Below are 11052 nucleotides of genomic sequence, written 5' to 3'. Positions count from 1 at the left end.
TAAAGCAGTGGCGGTGGTTCGTGGTCAATTAATAATGACGGTTCATTGATCGATTCACGCAAATGGGATATGATTTATTACGTGTTCATCGTCAGCGAAAGCCGATTATCCGGAATGCCTGGTTTATCGCGTTGTTTTAGTTGTTTGGTTACGGTCGACATCATATGAAAGTGAGTGAGGCGTGAGCTTTTAGTAATACGCAGCAATTGAAATGCAATAACTACGTAAATCGATGCTCATTGCGGTGCCGACGTGGACGTGATGACCGTGAAATAAACAGGAATGATCGATGTTTTACATGCGTATTGCGAACACAAGGGGATACGACTAATCGACTTTACCGTGCGCCGCCATCTACAAATGTGCAGCCGAGTCGATAGCGTATAACATTTATAACATTTCCGCCACGAATTTCGCCAGCTCCGTCTGCCATTCAGGATGCCATCAAATTTATACGGCAGTCTAGAGTGTATCAGCGCAGTCCGTTATCGTTTGTTTTAAAAATGTCATCTAAAATATTTGCGTAATGCCCGTTATTTTGCATCGTTTCACGTAAACGATCTAGTACGATCGTTATTGCAGAAACCCTTCACTCGTTCCGAAACCTTCTTTCCCGATCACCAAAATAATGCGTAACAATGCCATTAGCCGAATATCATTTAACGTTCATCGTTTCTTCATGTCGTTGCAAGTCTTCGGTCGGTAAGAATCGAGCCAATCAGCAGCCAATGACTTCGAGCAGATTGACGTACGTCGCAAGGTCTGTCCGCGCCGGTCAGCCACGCGATGTCAGAAACGTCTTCGTTTGCCGTTCCGAAGCCGAAAACGCGACATCTCGAACAGCCGCCCAGATCGCCCATTCGTTACGTTCGCCATCGATCCACGGTTTATGCTCCGTTTATCACACGCAGCAAAGATACTGCACACCGGTGATATTCGCGCGTTATGACGTTTCGCCTTTAAACATTCCAGCCGCGCAGTATCAACAGTTCATGTCGTAACGAACCGTCTTCGGCGACAGCCAATCAATTGCGCTGTGTCCGGTGATATGGTAACGTAAACGCCGTTCAGTTAGTTCACGAACACTTCATCTGCTTCCACAAACATGTTCCTTCAAAGCAATTCAGGTTCGTCCATCCACCGCACGTCCGCCGCAACGCCCCACCAGGCCCGCAAATCGTCCTCTCAACAGCAAAGTCCATATCCCGTCAGTCTCGCACCGTATCGTCCGGCTGCCTACCATAGTCTGTTTGATCATTGAAATTATCGCTGGCGAACGACGTTCGGGTCATACCCGCCAGCCAGTCACGAACAAAATGGTTCTTCATATCCTGTTAAAAATTGCGATCACCGAACGATCCGTGTCGCCCGTAACACTGAAGTCGCCACCTCTGGTAGATACATGAAGTCAGAAATGTCCCCGTCAACATCATCCAGTACACAACGGCACACATACCGGAACAATCAAACAAACGGAATCTTCAACGTGCCGTGCGATTGGTTAAAGCAAAGCCATCCGACTGGCAGCCATAACGTAAGGTCAGAATATCGAAGTTCGTACAGACGTTACAACCATGCCAGTCAAGATTGCGTCGATCGTCGTTAACGCCGACATCATCGTATCTTCACGTCGCAGCATTGATGATGGATCGTCTCGGTCCGCGACCGACGATTGCCAGCAGCCGGAATACGAAAGTGCCACGGCGGTCGTGCTTTACCACAGATAAAATGCAAGCTCAGACAGCGAATTCTCCCACAGCCAGCCGAATTCATCAGCTTTCCGGAGGCGATACCGCTTCAGCTCGGAACTTCCGTTTCCGACGCAGCCGAGGTACCAGCGTCTGAGTAAATGGCCGTGAAGTCGACGACAGTGGATGCAGGCGACAGCGTCGCATATGCATCATGCTTTTCGAGCCTGTCATCATTACAGCCGGGGACAGGCTCACGATGAAGCCGGGTTTCGAGCGAACAAAGTGATTAAGCATCAGGCTGGCATGAATTTTTCGAGGTTGCGCGGCTCACTAATGAAAGCGATATTTTTCATGATGCCTTCTGCCGGTCATTATTGAGCGTTGTCGCCACAAAGCACCATTACGCCATCGTTATTGGTTGGTTAAACAAATACAGCTGCAGTGTTTATTGCAGCTCGGTCTTTTAGGGTTCGGCCGACAGATTGCAAAGTGTTAGATCTCTGCCCCATGTAAAACAGCCACGATCGTTAAAAAGGGCGTACATCACGGGAAGCTGGTTACGCAGGGTCCGTATGAAGATTTCGTAATATATCACCATTGATATCATTAGCTTAAGCGGGTTTGAGCCTCGTTCTGGGGAATGGATGTTTGAGGTTTCGATTTGTCGCAAAGAGAGGATTCGCGGACAACAAGAGTGAAAGAGCGATGTCATTTTTCACAATCAGCAGTGTGGCCTGAAGAAGCGTTAAAGATTCGAAACAATAATATGGGTATCGGGTTGTCGCCGCCGTGAGATAGCGAGCAACGCGGCATAAATTAGATCATCACCATGCGTTCTGACAAGCGCGAATAGCGGGGAGCTCACGGTGTCATATTATAGTAGCTGGCGGCGTATCTACCGTATCGGTATTTCGATTTCTCCCTGCCGTGGTTCAGAATTATCAGCACGAATGATCGATATTACGTATTTTCAAAAGACATCACCATTGTTATCATGTTTATCGAAAGATGAAAAAGCCGATTCTCGAATGATTAAGACCAAACAATTGTTACTTTAAATGACCTGTGAAAATGGAGCATTGCAATGATGGGAAATAATGATTCCTCGGCGCCATCTGACAGACGGTTTGGCAAAACCATTATGCCGACAAATTCAGAAATTGAAGGCGAAAGATCAACGAAATTTCGAGTGAGTGAGCAGTGAATGCAAAGCCATCAGCGTGCTCCAAAGCGAGCAATATCGAGTCATAGAAAGACGATACCGTGATACACGAGGTTTACGGTTCCGTTCTGATCCTCAACGCCCGACAATCGTCAGCCGACATTTCTAACCTCGGTTTCAAGAACACAAACGCGAAATCAATGGTGATAGCCTGCCAAAGTCATTTGCAGCCATTAAAGTTCAATACCGCTAGTAAGCACCGTTTCTTAACAATATCATGTTATCACCAAAAGTCAGTTCACGTACAATTCGTAGTTCAACGATCGCCACCGGTCAGTTACAATATGAAGGTTGTAATGCAGCAGGAAGACAAGCAATGCCGTTCACAATGAAATCAATATTACTTCTTTCCTTTCGCAGTGTTAAAGCTCCCAGCAGCAGTTCGATTGTGTTCAGTTCTGTGTTTCCTTTCACAAATGAAGTCTGTTTTGTCAAATATGACCAGAAGACTGCCCGTGTTCGTGTTAACGGTAAGTTATGGAACAACAAAGAATACGTCGAATAAATAAAATAGCCGATAAAGATCATACATAGCCGACAGTTTTAACCGACGATAACGTAATAAAAATGTTTTTGTGCAAAACGAAAAATGCATAATGAATTTCGCGTTACGTTTCAAATGTTTATCGTTGCTATATCAACGGCTGTGTTGAATATCCCGCCGATCAGACGCCAGTGGTCGGCGTTCAAAGAACTTAACATACCGCATGTACAATAATATTTTAGCGTCAAAGACACGCTGCATTAAACAGTTGGGACCGATCTTCAGTAAAAGCCAATGCAGGTGACTGGTCGACATTGTCACTAATCACGCACTCACAAAATTCAGCCATATGGCTAAGGTCCGTAAACAATCGAGCATGACCAGACAACCAAGTGATCAGCAGCAACGAGTGACCGATCCATGCGACCGAGACAACATGACATGTGTCGAACCAAATAAAATGTTCTCGAATCAGTGTGACCATCCGCTAGATCGCCTACTTATCACAAGTTGAATGCAAATTACCGAAGATCAATTCTAACCCGGATCTTCACGGTATCTGCGTGATAATCCCTTGTCACAGCGTGTGTCACCTTGTTTGTGTAAAATATATTGTACATACTACTGCAAACCAAGGCGAAGGAGCTCAAAACGAAGTCCATGCATATTTAAGTTCTTTGGACATATGTTTATAACGTCTAATCAGTAGGAACGAATGGACTCAGCCTTAATTTAGTTCGATTATGGCCGTTATTCGCTATAAGTACGTCAACTGAATATACAGCTAGAAACATAACACACGAAATTCGTTATATCCGTCGTTTTTTATTTTTTAAAAAAATTTATTTATTTTTTTTATTTGGTTATATCCGTCAGTTCGTTATAAGAACTGTCAATGCGAATAGTAGTTTACTTTTCAGAGGCTTATGAATCATATGAATCTTATATCAGCATTTTATTGTTACATTAACCTCCGACATTTTGTATAGTTTGTTTTGAAATAACTTTTTCTGTGCCACTTATTCGTATGTTGGTTTCCATAGCTACAGTGTTCAGCGCATGTTAGATTAAGGCTTAGTCTCTGGAATATATTTAATTTTGATAGTAACAAACAAGCCCATTTAAATTCGAAAAGGGCCCTAGGAGACCAGAGATTCAGAACCTGAACCTGAGGAAATCTAGACTTGCTTTATTTAGGGGCTTTAGCACTGCAGAGAGAGGGCTTGGCAGTAGGGAAATTAATGGGTTCAGGGACTGTGAGACAGACTACGTTGCTGTTCGCGAGCAGATGCTGCGTACAATGAAGACCTTTCATATTAGTAATGCCTAATGGGTGAAAGTGAATCGCCGTCACGCGGATGGATCCGGGGCCCCATTCTCAAATTTGTACAATGGGTGAAGCCCTTTTGGTGTCGCCGTGATATTGTTAAAATATTGTTAGAAGCGGAATAACACACTAAGTTCACTTTCACCTACAATTGTGGAAATTTGTAAACACTAAATGGCTTGCCCCGAGACTGTATCACCATTGGTTTCACGTTTGTGTTTCAAAATTGTTTTGAACTCGTGTGAAGATCCGGGTTAGGACTCGATCTTCAGTAACTCATGATTGTCGTAAAGGCGATTAACGGGATCAGGTGATCAGGCCTGCTGACTTTGGTTGACACATGTCATCGTATCCCAATTGCGGCAGATCGATGCTCATGTTGGGTGCCCGATCACCGGGCTGTCTGGTCCAGACTCGATTATTTACAGACCGCCGCCATATAGTTGGAATTTTGTTGAGTGCGGCGTAAAAACTTACTCACTCACTCACTCAAACCGTTTTGATTCTTCATATTAGGTTTTCAGATCTTGTCACAACTATGGCTCTTACCAAACCGTCACGGACCCTGAACCACTCTAGGATTTCTCCAATATTGACACAGGCACGCCGTGGTGTAACGGGAATATTGTTGAAATGCATGTTCAACAATAAACTCACTCCCATCATGGCTACGAGATTCATGATCTCCATTTTCTAAAAGGTCGAGTACTGCAATGCCTCCGGAGACAATCTAATAGTGTTTGAGTCTCAATCATAACATTCCAAGTCAGCCTAAATGTCATCCTTTCCAGCCGATTCAGAGTGCGAGACGGGAACAGATAAAACATAATTGCCCGTGTGTGCATGGGAAGTGATGTCATACATACGTCTCAACGCTGTTAAAGCAAAATGCATGATCCAATCAAAGACTCCCCGTATCGATTCATTCGATATCATCCACATCACAACAAATTCTATTGTAGATACAGCCAGGGACGAAACACCATATTTCACCATGGGTCCATAATTCACTGCCACAGCTATTACCGCTGTTACCACTAACATGACACCCATTGATACGCCAGCCATCCATGTCAAATGTTACCATGTTGAGTACGTCCAGCCTTACGTCAAGCCTAGCAACATTCCGTTAAATATCACCTATGGGGAGCATCCGGAAATGGGCTTCACACATTGTACCCATGCGTGGAATCGAACCCGGTCTCTTTAGCGCGACCTATTTAATCCGCTTCTAACCACCAGGCCACCAATAACCGCCCATCTGACTCAATGAAGAACCAACTCGAAAAGCGCCCGAAATCACAGCTTCGTGCATTTAGTGCAAATGCACGCCCAAAACGTTATTCCGTTACCTGACCCACCTTCCGCTGTCATCTCATGCATCGCGACAGATCATACCTATTGTCATTCCCACATCACATCCATTCGTCCCAGAACAGGGAACCAAACAACCTTGCTTTAAAACAATATTTTTCAGGACATCCATCATGTCCAAATGAACGATACATTCTTTAAAATCCCACAATAATACGAACCACCTATTTCCCATGACGTACACCCGGACACATGCTCTTTTAACCGATGCCGTTCAACTTGATGGCTGATGACATGGAACCGGGTCCTGCAATAACGATGTGCCTTGCTTATACACAACAATCCGTCGACACCAGACCCTGAACAAAAGGTCCAATGACAGCTCATGCAAGGCTACGTAATCTAGAGCACCGCAGCCAAGTTGCTTGTTTATGATAAATAATAATAATAATGATGGCATGGTTCGTTGCTTTTACTACCGTCTTCGCCATGCCTGTGGCTTTGATGACTCCGAGGTCCATCCATGGTACGACCCTGAACATGTCCAGGGCGTCATGGAAAATGATGCTCTCAAACTTCTGCATGGAACAGGCCCATATATATCTTTCGAAGAATTCCATGCCAACAAACCTATTGATCATTGTCCTTTTTGATAAAGCTAATGCCGTTCTTTGTATCCATTGAATCTTTCTGTCACTTTTGACAACAATGTGATTGTGTAAGATTCGGGAAAAGCATGATAAATATGCGGCCTTTGAAATGTCTCTGCCTGCATCCCAAGTAGTACACTGTCGTCAGGTTCCCCCATTATCTCTGGAAAGTTCTTGAGTTTGGTACCTCCCGATCTCTGGCGCAGATCGGGAGAGTACCCGGGTTCTCCACCGGGAGCAGAGCCCTTCTGACACTCTGGGTAATGCAGAAGGCTGCAGTGTTGGGGAGCCTTCATATTCTCCGGAAAGTTCTTGGTGGGTTCGACTAGGCAGTGTTTCCTGGGAGAAGTCCCATTCGCTGTCTGGGCTGCGTGTAGAGGGGCCAAACCCTCTCTGCTGCATTTTCATCTTTAATCTGTAAAACATAATCATATGGCTCAATTGTTTTTCAGTAAAAAGTGCAGTATGCTTTGTTTGGTTGGGTTTTTTTGTTCACCGTGGCACTCAGCAATATTCCAGCTATATGGCGTCGGTCCATAAATAATCGAGTCTGGACCAGACAATCCAGTGTTCAACATCATAAGCATCAATGTACACAATTGGAATACGATGTGATGTGTCAACCAAGTCAGCGATCCTGACGGCCCGATCTCGTTATAGTCGCTTCTTACGACAAACATGGGTTGCTGAAGACCAAATCTAACCTTGTCTTGTACAGACTCGATTATTCTTGTCTTGCACAGACAAGACAAACTGCTGCCATTTTGCTGGTATATTGTTGAATGAGGCGTTAAACAACACTTCTCATCGCACACAGAACACAATCCTCTGGGTTAGAGTGTGTTCCAAATATGGCCATGAACAGAATCTGATTGATTAACTGGGTCAGTGCGTAATTAGATATGCTAACAAACAAGCCCTGTGCCATTAGTGTTGATGTACCTGGATAACAACTGATAACCGACAAACGAACGAGGACATTTCCCAGAACAACTTCATGTGGACACATGGTATATCTACTACCATTAGAGGTGGCGGGCTAGTACAAGCGTTGGCTTGATCTGGCTCTTGATTCCCATGATGGGTGCATGTGAAACCTATTCTTGGTGTCCTCCGTTCCTTTAATTTTAATTTTAACTGCAGGGTCATAGAGAACTCATTTACATATTCCATGTGCTGTAGGTTATATTGACCTGAATATTACGTCCACATCCAGGCTGACAGAGCGGTGGAATTGGAAAACGGGACAACTGAAATTTCACGAATCTGCAGTAGGACGCGTCTGCGGACCTGTAGCAGGGCGCGTTCTCGACCTGTAGTAGGACGTTCACGGACCTGTAGTAGGGCGTGATCTCGACCTGTAGTAGGACGTGTTCACGGACCCAGTAGTATGCGTGTTCGGACCCGTAGTAGGACGTGTTCACGGACCTGTAGTAGGGCGTGATCTCGACCCAGTAGGACGTGTTCGCGGACCTGTTATGGAACCTTTAGCCGGATCGTGTTCGTAAAACCCAAGATAAGAAGTGTTCGTGGACCTGTAGTAGGAAGTGTCCGTGGGCCTGTGGCAGGACTCTTTACGTGGACTCCGCACAGACGAGGCGTTTGACCCCACCATCTGGGCCCCTAGCCTAGTGGTTAAAGCGTTCGCCTCGTCACGCCGAAGACCCGGGTTCGATTACCCACAAGGTTACAAATGTATGGAGCCATTTCTGGTGTCCCCCGCCTTTGATACAGCTGGAATATTGCTAAAAGCGACGTAAAACGATACTCACTCACTCTTTCTTACAAAGGAATATCTGGATATGCAAGCTTTATCTTGCTACTGTGTAACCTCATGACCTCGTATGGACCTTGATCGACAGCCGATAGCTGGTCATTGGGCACATGTGTGGTCATTGATCTACTAACGAACAGCTGGTCAGATCATCGCGGTGTTTGCGGCTTCTGTCAAGGACAACCGTAGAGGCCGTTTCAAATTTGTTCGACCTTCATCGCTGTGTACTGTTAACATCTGTACGGACCGACCTTTGAAACACGGTAGCGCTTCAATCTATAAGTCATTAGCCGCTGGTGCTCGATTCATATCAACACTATACAGTAAATCGGATACTCCTGAGGCTCTTCACAACAGGCAAAATGAGTTGGTTTAAAGCGTCATTTAGTTCAATGAACGTTCACAATGTAGTATACCAAAATGTCAACTAATGGCATTGTGTACACATTAACATTTAATTCTGCGATCGAAGAGGAAGAAAGGTTCTGGAACTGGGATGAACAGAAGGGTTTCCTGCAAAAATGCTGTCGGTATAGATCGACTTACATTATTGATGCAAATGTAGACGTGCACAAGGTAATAACTAATATTTTAGATGACAATTTTTAAAATAAATAAATAACAGACTGGCGTCCTTGTCCCCTTTTCTAGACTTGCCTCTTTAAAGTATAGAATTACTGTGCATCCATGGGCTAAGCATTCAGTACAGCCTTGGAGCAAGGCTAATAATATGCAAATTGGTCATGGTTACTTCGTGAAGTATTTTTATACATGTACATCGTAATCTCCATTTCTGAAACACATTTTAGTGTAGATGGTAACAACACTATTAAAGTGATGGTCAGTATTGAAGGTAAAGCATTATGTACACGAGTAAAGTTATGTACGTTGATGTAGGTAAAGCTTATATAAAGCATCGATTAGTCATAGAATTATCCCCCCTTGTTGTTCACAATACATATTTTTTATGTAAATGTTTTTGTGTCAATTTCCTGTTTATTTCACACTGGGTGGATGATCACACGCTTGAAGCGTCGGGGTGGTCTCACGTCCAACGTCAGCACCTGTCTTAATGATGAAGATGATGGCAATGACGAACATCGATTCCCCACATGGATACAATGTGTGAAGCACATTTCTCGTGACCCCCGCCTTGATATTGCTGCAGTATTGCTAAAAGCTCGCATACTCACTCACTCACTATTAGTGGTCGACCCGTGAAGGTCCGGGTTAGAATTAATCTTCAGAAACCAATACTTGTCGTAAGAGGCGACTACCGGGATCGGGTTGTCAGGCTCGCTGACTTGATGGACACATGTCATCATATCCCATTTGCGTAGATCGATGCTCATGCTGTTGATCAATGGATTGTCTGGTCCTGACTCGATTATTTAATTATTTACAGACCGCCGCCATACAGCTTGAATATTGTTTAGTGCGGCGTAAAACAAGAGCCAATTGTTGGCCTAATACACCATTAGTGTAATGTGATGATGCATAGCACTGGAATGGCTAAGAATGACCATTCAACTGCACTGAATATTAGTGAGCGTATGAGCGAGCTTAGTTTTACGCCGCTTTTAGCAATATTCCAGCAATATCACGGCGGGGGACACCAGACATGGGCTTCACACATTGTACCCATGTGGGGAATCGAACCCAGGTTTTCGGCGTAAAGGGGATTTATGAGGAGTGAAATCGGCAGAATATGAGGAAAACAGGAATGTGATTGAAGAATATTGGACGAATATAATCAAAGCATATGGGGGAAATGATAGGCGGAATATGTATTGTTTTGCGATCAGGGTGTGTGGCTAAGCCTCTTCGTATTCATGGAATATCAACTCGAAGTCTCAATTGTTTTCGTCAAGATATGGGTGAAATATTGCCGATGTGACATTAAATTTTAACTCACTCATTCACTCAATTGTTTAATCCAGAAGTCCACTGTTACAACACGGTTCCACCAACACATGTAGATGAAAGTCACTTCCGACTTTATGAAACACTCATGAGAAATAGATGTAACTGCGTTGAAACTCAAGCATAACCTAGCATAGTCCTAGATTAAAGTGATTTGAAGCGTTAGGTGAAACTTTCCTGGCGAATACAGACTTTAACCTGCCTTTTTCTGCAAAACAAACCTTCAGAATTATCACTTCTGACTGCGCCCTGCCCGGCTTTCTCTCAACCGCCAACTTCCGCTCATAACGTCTCCTCACGACTAAGTATTTATGTGTTTGTCCGTTTGAAAAGTAACAGGCTGTAGCATCAGGGGGAAATGTAACAGGCTGTAACATCAGGGTGAAATGTAACAGGCTGTAACATCAGGGTGAAATGTAACAGCTGTAACATCAGGGTGAAATGTAACAGCTGTAACATCAGTGTAAAATGCAACAGGCTGTAATATCAGTGTAAAATGCAACAGGGTAAAATGCAACAGGCTGTAACATCAGGGTGAAATGTAACAGCTGTAACATCAGGGTAAAATGCAACAGGGTAAAATGCAACAGGCTGTAACATCAGGGTGAAATGTAACAGCTGTAACATCAGGGTAAAATGCAACAGGCTGTAACATCAGGGGTGAAAT

The sequence above is a fragment of the Haliotis rubra genome, unplaced genomic scaffold (genome assembly GCF_003918875.1).
Source record: "Haliotis rubra isolate DU_JTF1 unplaced genomic scaffold, ASM391887v1 Scf2443, whole genome shotgun sequence".
In the NCBI taxonomy this organism is placed as follows: Eukaryota; Metazoa; Mollusca; class Gastropoda; order Lepetellida; family Haliotidae; genus Haliotis; species Haliotis rubra.
This window is presented reverse-complemented; position numbering follows the sequence as displayed.